Source organism: Protopterus annectens, chromosome 1.part1 (genome assembly GCF_019279795.1).
Source record: "Protopterus annectens isolate FY-2018-M chromosome 1.part1, PAN1.0, whole genome shotgun sequence".
NCBI classification, from domain to species: Eukaryota; Metazoa; Chordata; order Ceratodontiformes; family Protopteridae; genus Protopterus; species Protopterus annectens.
This window is the reverse complement of record NC_056726.1, coordinates 1,000,457,236-1,000,472,288: the sequence shown is the minus strand read 5'-3', so window position 1 is coordinate 1,000,472,288 and position 15,053 is coordinate 1,000,457,236. Positions and strand designations below refer to the sequence as shown.

General features: G+C 46.0%; 2 non-coding genes across 2 annotated transcripts; both read left to right on the top strand.

The window, feature by feature from the left end:
• Nucleotides 1–291: 291 nt before the first annotated feature.
• Nucleotides 292–445, top strand: LOC122817668. The gene has a single exon (XR_006367312.1). It is a non-coding gene; the product is annotated as a 5.8S ribosomal RNA (ribosomal RNA).
• An 8,761-nt stretch (nucleotides 446–9,206) lies between these two features.
• Nucleotides 9,207–9,360, top strand: LOC122817651. The gene has a single exon (XR_006367308.1). It is a non-coding gene; the product is annotated as a 5.8S ribosomal RNA (ribosomal RNA).
• Nucleotides 9,361–15,053: the final 5,693 nt, after the last annotated feature.

Below are 15,053 nucleotides of genomic sequence, written 5' to 3'. Positions count from 1 at the left end.
CTCCTCAGCGGGCCACCCTGGGGGTGGCACAATGGAGTCCTCACCCCTCAATGTCGGTCACGGGTACCTGCGGAGAACACCCCGCCCCATGCAGGGTGTTGGTTCGAAGACCTGGGAGGTTGACGGTGTGGCCACGTGTCAGCCGGCACAGGACTCCCTGCTATCCTGCGGTGCGAGGCCAGTAACCCCGGTCCGGGCACCCGTGACGACGCCCGTGAAACCTCGCGTGCTCATCTCGAGGTGCGACGCCGGGCGGGCAGCGGTGCCCCCCCGGCTGACGAGAAGCAGTACGACTCTGAGCGGTGGATCACTCGGCTTGTGCGTTGATGAAGAATGCAGCTAGCTGCGAGAACTAATGTGAATTGCAGGATGCATTGATCATCGACACTTCGAATGCACTATGCAGCCCCGGGTTACTCCCGGGACTACGCCTGTCTGAGGGTCGTCATGCCTTCCATCGCCCCAGGGGGTCATCCGGCCCCTGTGGAGGGTGCGGCCGGGGAGTCGAGGGAGCCTGCGGTGGGCCCCCCATCCTCCCAGGGAGGCAGCCGGATGAAGGGCCGGGTCCCCAGCCGCCCGAGCCGGGAAGCCATCCAGGGATGGGGAGGGGCAGGCATCAGGCCTGCCTATGTGAGCTGTCAGTGGTAGCTCACGAGCTGCCACACTCCCAGGAGTGGATCCCAGCACCCGCCCGCACAGGTTCCCGTGCACCGGGGCCGTCGGCCTTCCTCCTCCCACCACCAGTCTGGTGGGGAGTGGTGTCAGTGGCGGCGGGGTAGTTCAGGGAGGAGAGGATGGCCTGCCCGTCTGCCCCACCCCCAGGGCCCCTGCGTCCACTTGCGCCCGCCAGCCTCAGAGCATAACCTCAGATCAGGCGTGAGCCACGGGTAGCATATTGCTAGCGAGGAAAAACTTACCAGGATTCCATCAGTAGCAATGAGTCAACATCAACACAGGAGCTCAAGCACAGGAAAGCTATACAAACATACTTGAGATAGCTGGAGTGGTCAGTATAATAACTGATAGTCAGGCTGTGGTGATATAAACCAGGGCTCTTGAACAACAGATTACATTGTTGGACATATTCAGGTATCACAGTCTTAAACCAAGTACAGATATGTGTCACTTCTTTGAAATATATAAGAAATGTTGATAAAGCATGGTTTTTCAACTGGATACTGACAAGATAGCTTCTGTGAATGGCAAGAAATCTACATACACTGAGAATGTTATAGTCAAAGTTCAGTGCCATTAAGAAATATAACAACAACATAGAGTATGATGTTCATAGGTTTCATAAGGTAAAAATGTAACTAGCTGCCCATATTGGGCCATTTTAAGCCTAATAATTACCCTATCAAAGGTGAGAATCAAACCCTGCATCTTGTCTGCATGGTAACACCTCAACTACTATCACTCCCCGGCACATACTTCAAAACTCCCAGTCCTTCAAAACTTAACCCCATGTTGAGGTCAGCAGATCAGGAAAAAAGTTTGAATTGCTCACATAACAACCAACAGCAACATTAGCTCTTAAATGCTTTATGACATGATACTACACAACCAAAGCTGGTGCCAGCCCAGCTAAAGCTTGAAACAGTTCTGTTATAGGAAGGAAGACATGTGCCTGTGTGTGTAAGTCATGTAGCATCTCAGACAAAAATACAAATTAACAAAAGAAATCTGGCGATTAGGACACATGATTAAGACATTGATTTTCTGGCAGTCCATGAAGATGCAATTTCCTCAGCCTCCATTTACCTAGCTTTGTGATGCTGGGTGGGTCTGTTGACCAGGCAGTGCTCTGGGGCAATTGGAAAAAGGGGCTAAGGTTCCTCCAATACAGTCTGTGGGCTGCCTGTCTAGTGAGGCTACCTGTGAAGTGCTGGGGTGCAGGTTCAGATGCCAAAGGCCAGCCACTACATTTTAGAAAAACTATTACGGTGGACATCATGACACAAACCACTTGAAAATACCTTTAGGCATAATGTTACATAAACTTTTGTACATGTGCAAAGAATATTACTGCAAAGTAAGGCTTGCAAATTCAGTATAGGCCGAGGCTTATGCACACTACTTGGGATACCTTCAGCAAAGGTGTGTCTCAATAAAAAAAGGATAACAGAGAGTTGAAGAGCTACGAGACTGGTTGGCAGTTTACCATTGTCAACAGAGAAATGTTATTTATTTGACATTTGCAGGCCAGAATGAAATACGACTGAGCTAATGCCCTTTTCAAGCGGAAGCCTGGGAAGAAAGAAGCTCTACAGTGCAACTAGAAACGAGAAAACTGTGGATTGAGTGGAAATGCATTTTGGTGTACAATAAAATAATTAAGTAGTATAAGTAACAGTAAAAGTAATGAAAGCAGCAATGAGAGACATTTTAAACTGGCGGTATTTATGGGACTGGGTAATAACTTCAAAAACTGGCAAAAGCGATTGGATGCCATCGGTGAACAACGCTGTACAATTCAAAACAGTTTGTTTTACATAAGCCACAGTAGGCGTGAGTATTTAATATAAAAACAAATTGCAGTTAGGATGCAGCATGGTTTAGAAGGTAGGAAATGAAAGAGAAGTATGAGAGTGTGAAGGACTGTCATCATAATAAGGAAGTTGGTTTGATAGGGGAGAATTCGAGGAGGGATGAACAGGAAGGAAGGGAGGGGTGGAGAAGGTAATGAAGGAGAAAAAGAATGGGTTCAAGTAGGGATGGCAGGGACAGGTCCAGGTAACACATTCAGGTGAGGCACATTTTCTTTGGTCGTGGGCGTGGAGTATGTAAATCTTTATGTGGGTCATGAGAAGCTTGTTCCATGAAAGGAAAAGCGCTCTTGAGATTCTGTCCAATAGATTTTTAGGTTTGTGAATCTGTAAAAAGCGACATTGGTAAAACTTCTGAGGAGATCGAGGGGGTGATAGAGGAACAGGTGAGGGATATATTAGGGCAGGAGGAGGGCTTTGTTCAAGATAGAATGGATGATTGGGCAAGTTCAGGAAATAAGAGTTGATTAGAAAACTCTAGCTAGCTGAGTTTCAGAGAGGAGAATATCAGTGAATTGTGATTCAGAAAGACAGATTAGGCTGTAAACCCAGTTAAACTTTGTTGTAGGTGGTTTCAAGTTTAGAAAGTAGTGAAGGCGGTAAGTTAGTTAAGATCATGCAAGCTGTAATAGAAAGAAGTTAGGGAGAAGGTATGCATGGGCAAGGAGTGAGATTCTGGAGTCTGGTGTCTGTTTCTGTACAGCAGGCCAAGCTTTTGGTGGGTTTTCTTGATACAGTGAAGTACATGGAGAGTCAAATTTAAGTTGGTAATCTATAATTGCTCCAAGGAGCTGTGTGTGAGTTTTCAGTTATGATACTAGTTTTGTTAAAGGATTTGATGGTGAATAAGGATTTAAGATGGTGGAGGGATTTTTGGAGGAAGAAGTTTTTGTCTTTTTAGGGTTAAGTATGAGTTGTTTTTAGTAAGCCATGTTTCAGTGAGGTTGGAAAGATGTTTGTGTTAGGAGTGAGCAGGTCAGAGGGGTTGTCAGCAATGGAGATGATTGTGGAATCATCTGAGTGCTGTATGAGGGATGACTGGAGGACAGGATGTGTGAAGTTGGTTAGTAAGGTGTTAAAAAGAAACTGCAAGGAGTTAAAAGCTTATACTCAAAAGTAATTTAGAATTAGTAGCTGGTACAAGATTGCATCATTGAATAACCAGATAGAATCAAAATGTATCTTCTATTTAGACATCAGTTATCATGTAAGAAAAGGACTGGATATTTAAAAGGAAATAAACTAGAGCTATTTTGGGTCTATATTACATCAGCCAAAATGGCAAAACAGTAAATGCAGTTTCAGTGACACATAAACAGCGAACTACACAAAAGCATAAAGGGAAAAAACAAACTACTTGGCCCGTTGCTGTGAAACTGCTCTTTACTCCCACTGTAGTGCAGTCTCGGAGTTGGTATATTGGTTAGATTAGGAGGGGTGTGGGGGCACATCCCAGCACTTTGCTTATGCTTTAGATGGTGTATCGTATCCTAGTTGGTCTACTGATTTTTTCCCTAGGAAAAAATCTAAGCACCTGGCCGTTCGCTTTTGTGGTAGTTTGCTGTTTGTTGCGTGTCACTGAAACTGCATTTGCTGTTTGTGCTGCTTCTCGACAATGTAATCTAGGACCCAGAATTTCTACATAGTTATGTAAACTAAATATTGTTAATACTACATAAGTTGCATCTAGGCATGACAAGATGTAAATGAGAAAGCGATAGGATATCATGAAATGGCCAAATATGTACTGTTTGCATATTGAACAGATAATTCCACATTGTGAAACTTATCCAGCATGTTCAAATACTCAGAACTAAAAAGATGAGCTCATTCCACATGCACCTCCTAAACCCCTGAAAGCATGGCACCCTATGTGAGACTGTTCCACACAGGCACTGGGTATATATGCATGTTAATAGCTGCACAGAGGTCAGCTGTACCCACCAGAAATAAAGTACAGTACTAACTCAAAAAACAATCCAACCGGTGGAATCCACAACATCGGTAAGCTTGTATACTCTTGAAGGAAGGAAATAATAATGGATTAAGATTGGGAGGTGTAGCCCCATCAGGATAAAAGGCATCATCAAGCTAAGCAAACAATTCAGAGAACACAAAAGTCTACCAAAGCTATATTTGAGAGTAAATTTGGCACTCTCAGGCTAAGGACAATCAAACTTGGCCACAGATGGTTAGCAAGTATTGCGCTGCCTCTATGTAGTTTGAGCTCTTGGCTGGGATGCCATCTCTGTGGAGTCTGCATGTCCCTCCTGCAGTCGCAGATAGGTTTTCTCTGGGTGCTTTCTGGGTTTCCTCCCACATCCCAAAGTCATGCTGTAGGTGGATTGGACAATAAATTGGCCCTAGGTGTGAGTGTGTGCCTTCTGTGGAGGGTTGGCCCACTGAGCTGACAGCTCAGTACCATAAAAACTCTTTTCACTGCCAGTCTCTTCTGCAGACTGTTGTTCTGCTATGGTGGACCCCTAACTGGAAAAAGTCAAAAAGGAGAAGAAGAGGCTAAGGACAATCACAAGGCATTCTTTACCTATGTCTATAATTCTCAAGATGGTAATGTATAAATGTGTGTAGAATTTATTATTAATAGAAGCCACACATACTGAGACAGAAAATATAGCAAACTCTACTCTGAGATAAATTCAGCTAGTAACTTTCCTCCTTTCCCTCCCAGCCTTCTTTCCAGGAAATGCCATCCAATATAACTCCCCAACTGTCACTAGGGAACAGGTCATCAGTGCTCTCTAAGGCTAAATAGACTGCATCCATGGACTCTGGACAATATCCCCGACTGCCTACTAAATAGCATGAAATATGACTCCTATCAGGAGCCATAGCTCCACACAGGATTTGTATCTCATAAGTAACGGTAGCCTACCAGAAAAAAAAAGAGAGATTATAACCTCCCTGTTCTCTTCCATTATCAGGCCAATAACTGAGTACCAACGCCTTTGGTATGCACTTTCCAAGCACCTGCAGCAATTGGAGAGATTCACAAAGGTTCCTCTACAAGGAAAATTCAAGGTTTTCAGCATCTGTTGTGTGTGGATTGCCTGAAAATCACTGTCACTTTATTCCTTGTTTCATACAGACTACTCAGAGGCTGTCTCTGCCTTCACGCGACAAGATAATATTTCTCCGATCCTGCTTTTACTAGAATTACTGCATCCCCATAGAGCTAAAAAGGTACATGGGCTACTTGGTTCCAAAGACCTTAACCCTGGCGTCGCACATTAATAGAACCTGCTTAAGGGACAGGTTTGTCTCCCCAGAGGTTACCACACCTTTTGAATAGACTTCCTCTTCATGTCAAACAGAAAGCATCCATTGGTCACTTCAAATGTAATCTGGACGATTGGATGGGTATCCATAAATTCACCCTGGGCTTCCATCTGTGTCCCTCTTGGACAGGGACAGTAGATGCTGATCATTGAAATAAGGGTAGTACTTTCTGACTTGGCTTTGTAAGGACCCTGGTCCATTAGCCTACTTAGCCTGTGATAGGTTCATAGGTGAATAGATAGGTACTGAGGCTATTGGCCCAAGGGCCTACATAAGCCTAACCAACAAGGTTCCCTGGAATCACGCCACCCAAGAAAGTTATTTTCCTGTGCCACTGTCGAGGCCCAGAGACACAGAGAGTGATCCTCGGGTATTTCCTATTTCCCATCAACTCATCAAGATTTTTTCTTGAAGAGTGCCAAAATGAAAGAACTTTGCTTCTGACATAGATGGGTAGCCTGTTCCAGAGTATGGGAAGTCTCACAGGACAGGACCTATCCCTCCAGCATGGTCCTGTTTATTGTGGTGACAAGGTTTAGTCCCTACAGCGGTGTAGCTCTGTGAGGATTACAGGAATTCTTTAGGTGCTAGCATGTCCAACAGCTCTGGGTTTGGACATGCTTTATATGTTAGGCAGAGATCACACCCTCGGAGTAGGCTTATATGCTCACGGAGCAAAGCTGGATTTTTTGAGGCAGTCAGTGTAGGGCATTTGTTTGAGTCCAGTAATCCTCTTTGTGAAGGTACTTCTGGTGGCCTTTCCAGCTGCTGCAGATGCTCGAGGTACATTCAAAAGGGCATTGTACCCATAACGGTCTAATGAGTGTCGAAAGTAGAGGGAACAATGACCTCTTTTCTGGATGAGAACCCTTTATGATGAGGTGTGCCACACAGAAGGACTTCCTGACTACTGTGGTGATGTGACTATCACAGGAGAGACTACTGTCCACCTGGGTTCCAAGGTCTCTTATCATGCATTCGGTGTTAAGTAGATTGCTGCCTATGTGGTAGTTCATGGGTACAGAGTTTTTACCAAAGGAGATGACACTGCACTTTTTGGCATTGAGCCTGAGGCCATGGCTCTGACACCAGGCATCTGTCTCAGCGAGGCCCTTCTGTAGGATGTCCACATCATTTGGGGACTTGACTATGGCTCCTAGTTTGCAGTCATCTGTGAACTTCATTAGCCGGAGGCCTTCTGTGTTAGCCTGTACTTCAGAAAAGTAGATAGCAAACAGGAGACATCCCAGGAAGGGACCCTGTGGCACTCCACTTGTTACTGCTTTGAGGTCAGATTTGGAGTCTGCAACTTTTACAGTGTGGGTTCAGTCAGTGAGTCAGTTGGCAACCTATCTTGTGATGTAGGGATTTATACCTAGTTTAGTGAGTTTAGTTATAATTCCAGAATGGGGGATGGTGTTGAAAGCCTTGGCGAGGTCAAGATAGGCTGTGTGAACCACCTTACCCTCATCTACAGCTTTGGTGACTGCCTCAAAGAAGTCGATCAGATTCAGGAGGCATGATCTGCCTTTCACAAACCCGAACTGGGTGGGATCCAGAGTTTGGAGGTTACCAGTGTCTTTGTTTATGAGTTCCATGACATTACGTTCCATGGCCTTGCAGACCAGGCTCGTCAGGCTAATAGTTCGATAGTTCCCGGGATCCGAAGCGTTTACTTTGAAAAAATTAGAGTGTTCAAAGCAGGCCGGTCGCCTGAATACTTCAGCTAGGAATAATGGAATAGGACTCCAGTTCTATTTTGTTGGTTTTCGGAACTGGGGCCATGATTAAGAGGGACGGCCGGGGGCATTCGTATTGTGCCGCTAGAGGTGAAATTCTTGGACTGGCACAAGACGAATGAAAGCGAAAGCATTTGCCAAGAATGTTTTCATTAATCACAAACAAAAGTCGGAGGTTCGAAGACAATCAGATACTGTCGTAGTTCTGACCATAAACGAGGCCGACTAGCGATCCGGTGGTGTTATTCCTATGACCCGCCGGGGAGCTTCCGGAAAAAACAAAATCTTTGGGCTCCAGGGTGAGTATGGTTGCAAAGCTGAAACTTAAAGGAATTGACGGAAGGGCACCACCAGGAGTGGAGCTTGCGGCTTAATTTGACTCAACACGGTAAACCTCACCCGGCCCGGACACGGAAAGGTTTGACAGATTGATAGCTCTTTCTCGATTCTGTGGGTGGTGGTGCATGGCCGTTCTTAGTTGGTGGAGCGATTTGTCTGGTTAATTCTGATAACGAACGAGACTCCGCCATGCTAACTAGTTATGCGGCCCCATGCAGTCGTCTCCAACTTCTTAGAGGGACAAGTGGCTTTCAGCCACACAACATTGAGCAATAACAGGTCTGTGATGCCCTTAGATGTCCAGGGCTGTACGCGTGCTACACTGAATGGATCAGCTTGTGTCTACCCTTGGCCGACAGGTCCGGGTAATCCGCTGAACCCCATTCTTGATAGGGACCAGAGATTGCAATTATTCTTCATGAACGAGGAATTCCCAGTAAGTGCGGGTCATAAGCTCGCGTTGATTAAGTCCCTGCCCTTTGTACACACCACCTGTCACTACTACTGATTGGATGGTTTAGTGAGGTCCTCGGATCGGCCCCGCTGGAGTCGGTCACGGCCCCGGCGGTGCGACGAGAAGACGATCAAACTTGACTATCTAGAGGAAGTAAAAGTCGTAACAAGGTTTCTGTAGGTGAACCTGCGGAAGGATCATTAATGCAGAGGGTCCCAGGATGGCGCCGTCCCCAGGTACCAGGGCCTCTCACACTCCACCGCCCCAACCCTCCGTACCTCACACTCTCCGTGCCTCTCTTGGACTCCTGTCCCTCCGTGCCCCCCGAGCCTGTGGCTCCCGGCGGTGGGAGAGAGGGGGGTCCGTCTGTGTTGCGGGAGGCGTGGGCACCCCTCCACCGCCACGAGGGGATGGTGGTGGGGTGTGTGCACGGCCTGGTGGTGCGGTCCACCACACGCCCTGGAGGCGGCTGGCTCCCTGCCGTGGCAGGGGGAAGGGAGAGGGTGCCGTCCCGGCAAGGGGGCGGCGGCCTCCCCTCTAGCCACGCGGGGCCACCCCAGGGGTGGCACAATGGAGTCCTCACCCCTCAATGTCGGTCACGGGTACCTGCAGAGAACATTCCGCCCCACGCGGGGTGTTGGTTCGAAGACCCGGGAGGTTGACGGTGCAGCCACGCGCCGGCCGCCGCGGGACTCCCTGCTATCCTGCGGTGCGAGGCCAGTAACCCCGGTCCGGGCACCCACAACGATGCCCGTGAAACCTCGCATGCTCATCTCGAGGTGCGACGCCGGGCAGGCAACGGTGCCCCCCCCGGCTGACGAGAAGCAGTACAACTCTGAGCAGTGGATCACTCGGCTCGTGCGTTGATGAAGAACGCAGCTAGCTGCGAGAACTAATGTGAAATGCAGGACACATTGATCATCGACACTTCGAATGCACTATGCGGCCTCGGGTTACTCCCGGGACTACGCCTGTCTGAGGGTCGTCATGCCTTCCATCGCCCCAGGGGGTCATCCGGCCCCTGTGGAGGGTGCGGCCGGGGAGTCGAGGGAGCCCACGGTGGGCCCCCCATCCCCCCAGGGAGAGACGCGGATGGAGGAGACGAGTCCCCCCGCCGCCCCGAGCCGGGAAGCCCATCCGAGGATGGGAGGGAGCAGGCGCGCATCAGGCCCACCCCCTCCAGAGGCTGTCAGTGGTAGCGCCACCGAGCTGCCCTCCCAGGGTGGATCCCAACACCCGCCCGCCTGGTTCCCGTGCACCGGGGCCGCGTCGGCCTTCCTCCTCCCACCACCCGGAAGTCTGGTGGGGGTAGTGTGGTGGCGGGCGAGCGGGGTAGTTCCCGGGGAGGGGGGAGAGGATGGCCTGCCCGTCTGCCCCCACCCCCCCCGGGGCCCCCTGCCGTCCCGCCGCCCCGCCGCTCAGAACGCAACCTCAGATCAGACGTGGCGACCCACCGAATTTAAGCATATTGCTAAGCGAAGGAAAAGAAACTTACCAGGATTCCATCAGTAACGGCGAGTGAACATCAGCACCGGGAATAGTTCAGGAAAGCTATACAAACATACTTGAGATAGCTGGAGTGGTCAGTATAATAACTGATAGTCAGGCTGTGGTGATATAAACCAGGAACATAGCAGACAACAGATTACATTGTTGGACATATTCAGGTATCACAGTCTTAAACCAAGTACCAGATATGTGTCACTTCTTTGAAATATATGAGAAATGTTGATAAAGCATGGTTTTCAACTGGATACTGACAAGATAAAAGCTACTGTGAATATGCAGAAATCTACATACACTGAGAATGTTACAGTCAGAGTTCAGTGCCATTAAGAAAACTGTAACAACATAGAGTATGATGTTCATAGGTTTCATAGGTAAGTACTTAACTAGCTGCCCATGTGGGCCATTTTAAGCCTAGCCAATTACCCTATCAAAGGTGAGAATCAAACCCTGCATCTTGTCTGTGAGGTAAACACCTCAACTACTATAAAAACTCCCAACCCCTTATAAAAACTCCCAGTCCCTTTAAAAACTCCCAACCCCATGTTGGTCAGCAGATCAAGGAAAAAAGTTTGAATTGCTCACATATGTAGCAATGACAACATTAGCTCTTAAATGCTATGACATGATACTACACACAACCCAAGAAGCTGGTGCCAGCTAAAGCTTAAGAGCAGTTCTGTTATAGGAAGGCAGACATATTGCCTGTGTGTGTAAGTCATGATATGATAGCAGCTCAGACAAAAAATACACAAACTAACAAAGAAATCTGGCAGTTAGGACACATGATTAAGACATTGATTTCTGTAGTCCATGGTCTGATTCCCTCAGCCTCCATTTACCTAGCTTTGTGATGCTGGGTAGGTCTGTTGACCAGGCAGTGCTCTGGGGCAATTGGGAAAAAAAGGGCTAGGTTCCTCAATGATCTCTTAGACTGCCTGTCTAGTGACTACCTATGAAAAATGCTAGGAATTGCCTTCAGATGCCAAAAGGCCAACCACTACATTTTTAGAAAAACTATTACAGTGGAATATGACCACAAACCACTTGAAAATACCTTTCGTATGTCTTTACATAAAGCTTTTGTACATGTGCAAAGAATATTACTGCAAAAGTAAGGCTTGCAAATTCAGTATAGGCCAAGGAAGCTTATGCACACTGCGGATACCTTTAGCAAAGTGTATCTCAATAAAAAAAGAGGATAACTTAGAGAAGGATGAAGAGCTACAGACTGGGTCATGGTTACCATTGTCAACAGAGAAATGTTATTTATTTATTTGACATTTGTTGACCAGAATAGTACGAATGAGCTAATGCCCTTTTTCAGCGGAAGCCTGGGAAGAAAAGCTCTACAGTACAACTAAGCAAGAAAAATGACAAGATTGAAGTAAAATACAGTACAACGTGTACAATAAAATAATTAAGTAAATGTCCGTAACAGTAAAAGTAATAGAAAGCAACAATAGAGACATTTAAACTAAGTAGTAATTATAGGACTAGGTAATAACTAAAAACTGGCAAAAACACATTGGGATTGCCATCGGTGAACAACTGTACAATTCAAAGCAGTTTGTTTTATAAGCCACAGTAGGCGTAGATATTTAATATAAAAACCAAATTGCAGTTAGGATGCAGCATGGTTCCAGAGGTAGGAAATGAAAGAGAAGTGAGAGTGTAGATGACTGTCTTGTCATAATAAGGAAGTTGGTTTTGATAGGAGAATTCGAGGGAGGGGATGAACAGGAAGGAAAGGGAGGGGTGGAGAAGGTAATGAAGGAGAAAAGAATGGGTTCAAGTGGGATGATGGCAGGGACAGGTCCAGGTGCTATTCAGGTAATTTTTGAGAGTTTTTTAATTCGTGGACGTGGGTAATCTTTATGTGGGTCATGAGAAGCTTGTTCCATGAAAGAGCGGGAAAGCAGCTCTTGAGATTCTGTCCAATAGATTTTTTAGGTTTGTGAATCTGTAAGCGACATTGGTAAGAGCTTCTGAGGGATCGAGGGGGGGTGATAGAGGGAGACAGGTGAGGATATATTAGGGCAGGAGGAGGGCTTGTTCAAGATAGAATGGATGATGACAAGTTCAGGAAATAAGAGTTGATTAGAAAACTCTAGCTAGCTGAGTTTCCAGAGAGAATATCAGTGGTGTGATTCAGAAGACAGATTAGCTGTAAACCTAGCAACTTTGTTGTAGGTGGTTTCAAGTTTAGAAAGTAGTGAAGGCGGTAAGTTAGTTAAGATTTGCGAGCTGTAGAAGAAGTTAGGGAGAAGGTATGCATGGGCAAGTGAGATTCTGGAGTCTGGTGTCTGTTTCTGTACAGCAGGCCAAGCTTTTGGTGGGTTTTCTTGATACAGTGAAGTACATGGAGGTCAAATTTAAGTTGGTAATCTATAATTGCTCCAAGGAGCTGTGTGAGTTTCAGTTATGATACTAGTTTTGTTAAGGGATTTGATGGTGAATAAGGATTTAAGATGGTGGAGGGATTTTGGGAGGAAGAGAAGTTTTGTCTTTTTAGGGTTAAGTATGAGTTGTTTTTTAGTAAGCCATGTTTCAGTGAGGTTGAAAGATGTTTGTGTTAGGGTGAGCAGGTCAGAGGGGTTGTCAGCAATGGAGATGATTGTGGAATCATCTGAGTGCTGTATGAGGGATGACTGAGGACAGGATGTGTGAAGTTGGTTAGTAAAGGTGTTAAAAAGAAACTGCAAGAGTTAAAAGCTTATACTAAAAGTAATTTAGAATTGTAGCTGGTACAAGATTGCATCATTGAATAACCAGATAGAATCAAAAATGTATCTTCTATTTAGACATCAGTTATCATGTAAAAAAGGACTGATATTTAAAGGAAATAAACTAGGTATTTTGGGTCTATATTACATCGCCAAAATGGCAAAACAGTAAATGCAGTTTCAGTGACACATAAACAGCGAACTACCACAAAAGCATAAAGGGAAAAGAACTACTTGGCCGTTGCTGTGAAACTGCTCTTTACCCCACTGTAGTGCAGTCTCGGAGTTGGTATATTTAGTTAGGAGGGGTGTGGGGGGCACATCCCAGCACTTTGTTATGCTTTAGATGGTGTATCGTATCTAGTTGGTCTACTGATTTTTTCCCTAGGAAAAAAATCTGCGACCTGGCCGTTCGCTTTTGTGGTAGTTTGCTGTTTATGTGTCACTGAAACTGCATTCGCTGTTTTGCTGCTTCGGCAATGTAATCTAGACCCAGTATTTCTACATAGTTATGTAAACAAATATTGTTAATACTACATAAGTTGCATCTAGGCATGACAAGATGTAATGAAAAAGCATAGGATATCATGAAATGGCCAAATATGCTGTTGCATATTGAACAGATAATTCCACATTGTGAAACATCCAGCATGTTCAAATACCAGAACTAAAAAGATGAGCTCATTCCACATGCACCTCCTAAACCCTGAAAGCATGGCACCCTATGTGGAACTGTTCACACAAACTGTATACATGCATGTTAATAGCTGCACAGAGGCAGCTGTACCCACCAGAAATAAGTACAGTACTAACTCAAAAAACAATCCAACCGGTGGAATCACAACATCGGTAAGCTGTATAGCAGAAGGAAGGAAATAATGGATAAGATTGGGAGGTGTAGCCCCCATCAGGATAAAAGCAGCATCATCAAGCTAAGCAAACAATTCAGAGAACACAAAGTCTACCAAAGCTATATTTGAGGTAAATTTGGCCTCTCAGGCTAAGGACAATCACTTGGCCACAGTGGTTAGCATTGCCGTTCCCTGGTTTGACTCTTGGCTGGGATGCCATCTCTGTGGAGTCTGCATGTCCTCCCTGCAGTCGCATAGGTTTTCTCTGGGTGCTCTGGTTTCCTCCCACATCCCAAAGTCATGCTGTAGGTGGATTGGACAATAAATTGGCCCTAGGTGTGAGTGTGTGCCTTCTGTGGAGGGTTGGGCACTGAGCTGACAGCTCAGTACCATAAAACTCCACTGCCAGTCTTTCTGCAGACTGTTGTTCTGCTATGGTGACCCCTAACTGGAAAAAGTCAAAAGGAGAAGAAGAGGCTAAGGACAATCACAAGGCATTCTTTACCTATGTCTATAACCTCAAAGGTAATGTATAAATGTGTGTAGAATTTATTGTTAATGAAGCCACACATACTGAGACAGAAAATATAGCAAACCTACTCGCAGATAAATTCAGCAGTAACTTTCCTCCTTTCCTCCCAGCCTTCTTTCAGGAAATGCCATCCAATATAACTCCCCCAACTGTCACTAGGGAACAGGTCATCAGTGCTCTCTCTAAGGCTAAATAGACTGCATCCATGGACTCTGACAATATCCCCGACTGCCTTTTAAATAGCATGAAATATGACCTATCAGGAGCCATAGCCTCCACACAGGATTTGTATCTCATAAGTAACGGTATTGCCTCCAGAAAAAAAAGAAGTTATAACCTCCCTGTTCTCTTCCATTATCAGGCCAATAACTGAGTACAACGCCCCTTTTGGTATGCACTTTCCAAGCACCTGCAGCAATTGGAGAGACCACAAAGGTTCCTCACAAGGAAAATTCAAGGTTTTCAGCATCTGTTGTGTGTGGATTGCCTGAAATCACTGTCACTTTATTCTGTTTCATACAGACTACTCAGAGGCTGTCTCTGCCTTGCGTACAAGATAATATCTGATCCTGCTTTACTAGAATTACTGCATCCCCATAAGTTAAAAGGTACATGGGTTACTTGCTCCAAAGACCTTAACCTGGTATGCGACATTAATAGAACCTGCTTAAGGGACAGGTTTGTCTCCCAGAGGTTACCACACCTTTGGAATAGACTTCCTCTTCATGTCAAACGAAGCATCTCATTGGCCTACTTCAAATGTAATCTGGACGATTGGATGGGTATCCATAAATTCACCCTGGGGCTTCCACCTGTGTCCCTCTTGGACAGGGACAGTAGATGCTGATCATTGAAATAAGGGTAGTACTTGACTTGGCTTGTAAGGACCCTAGGGTCATTAGCCTACTTACTTCGTATAGGTTCATAGGTGAATAGATAGGTACTAGGCTATTGGCCCAAGGGCCTACATAAGCCTAACCAACAAGGTTCCCTGGAATACGCCACCCAAGAAAGTTATTTTCCTGTGCCACTGTCGAGCAGAGACACAGAAGTGATCCCCGGG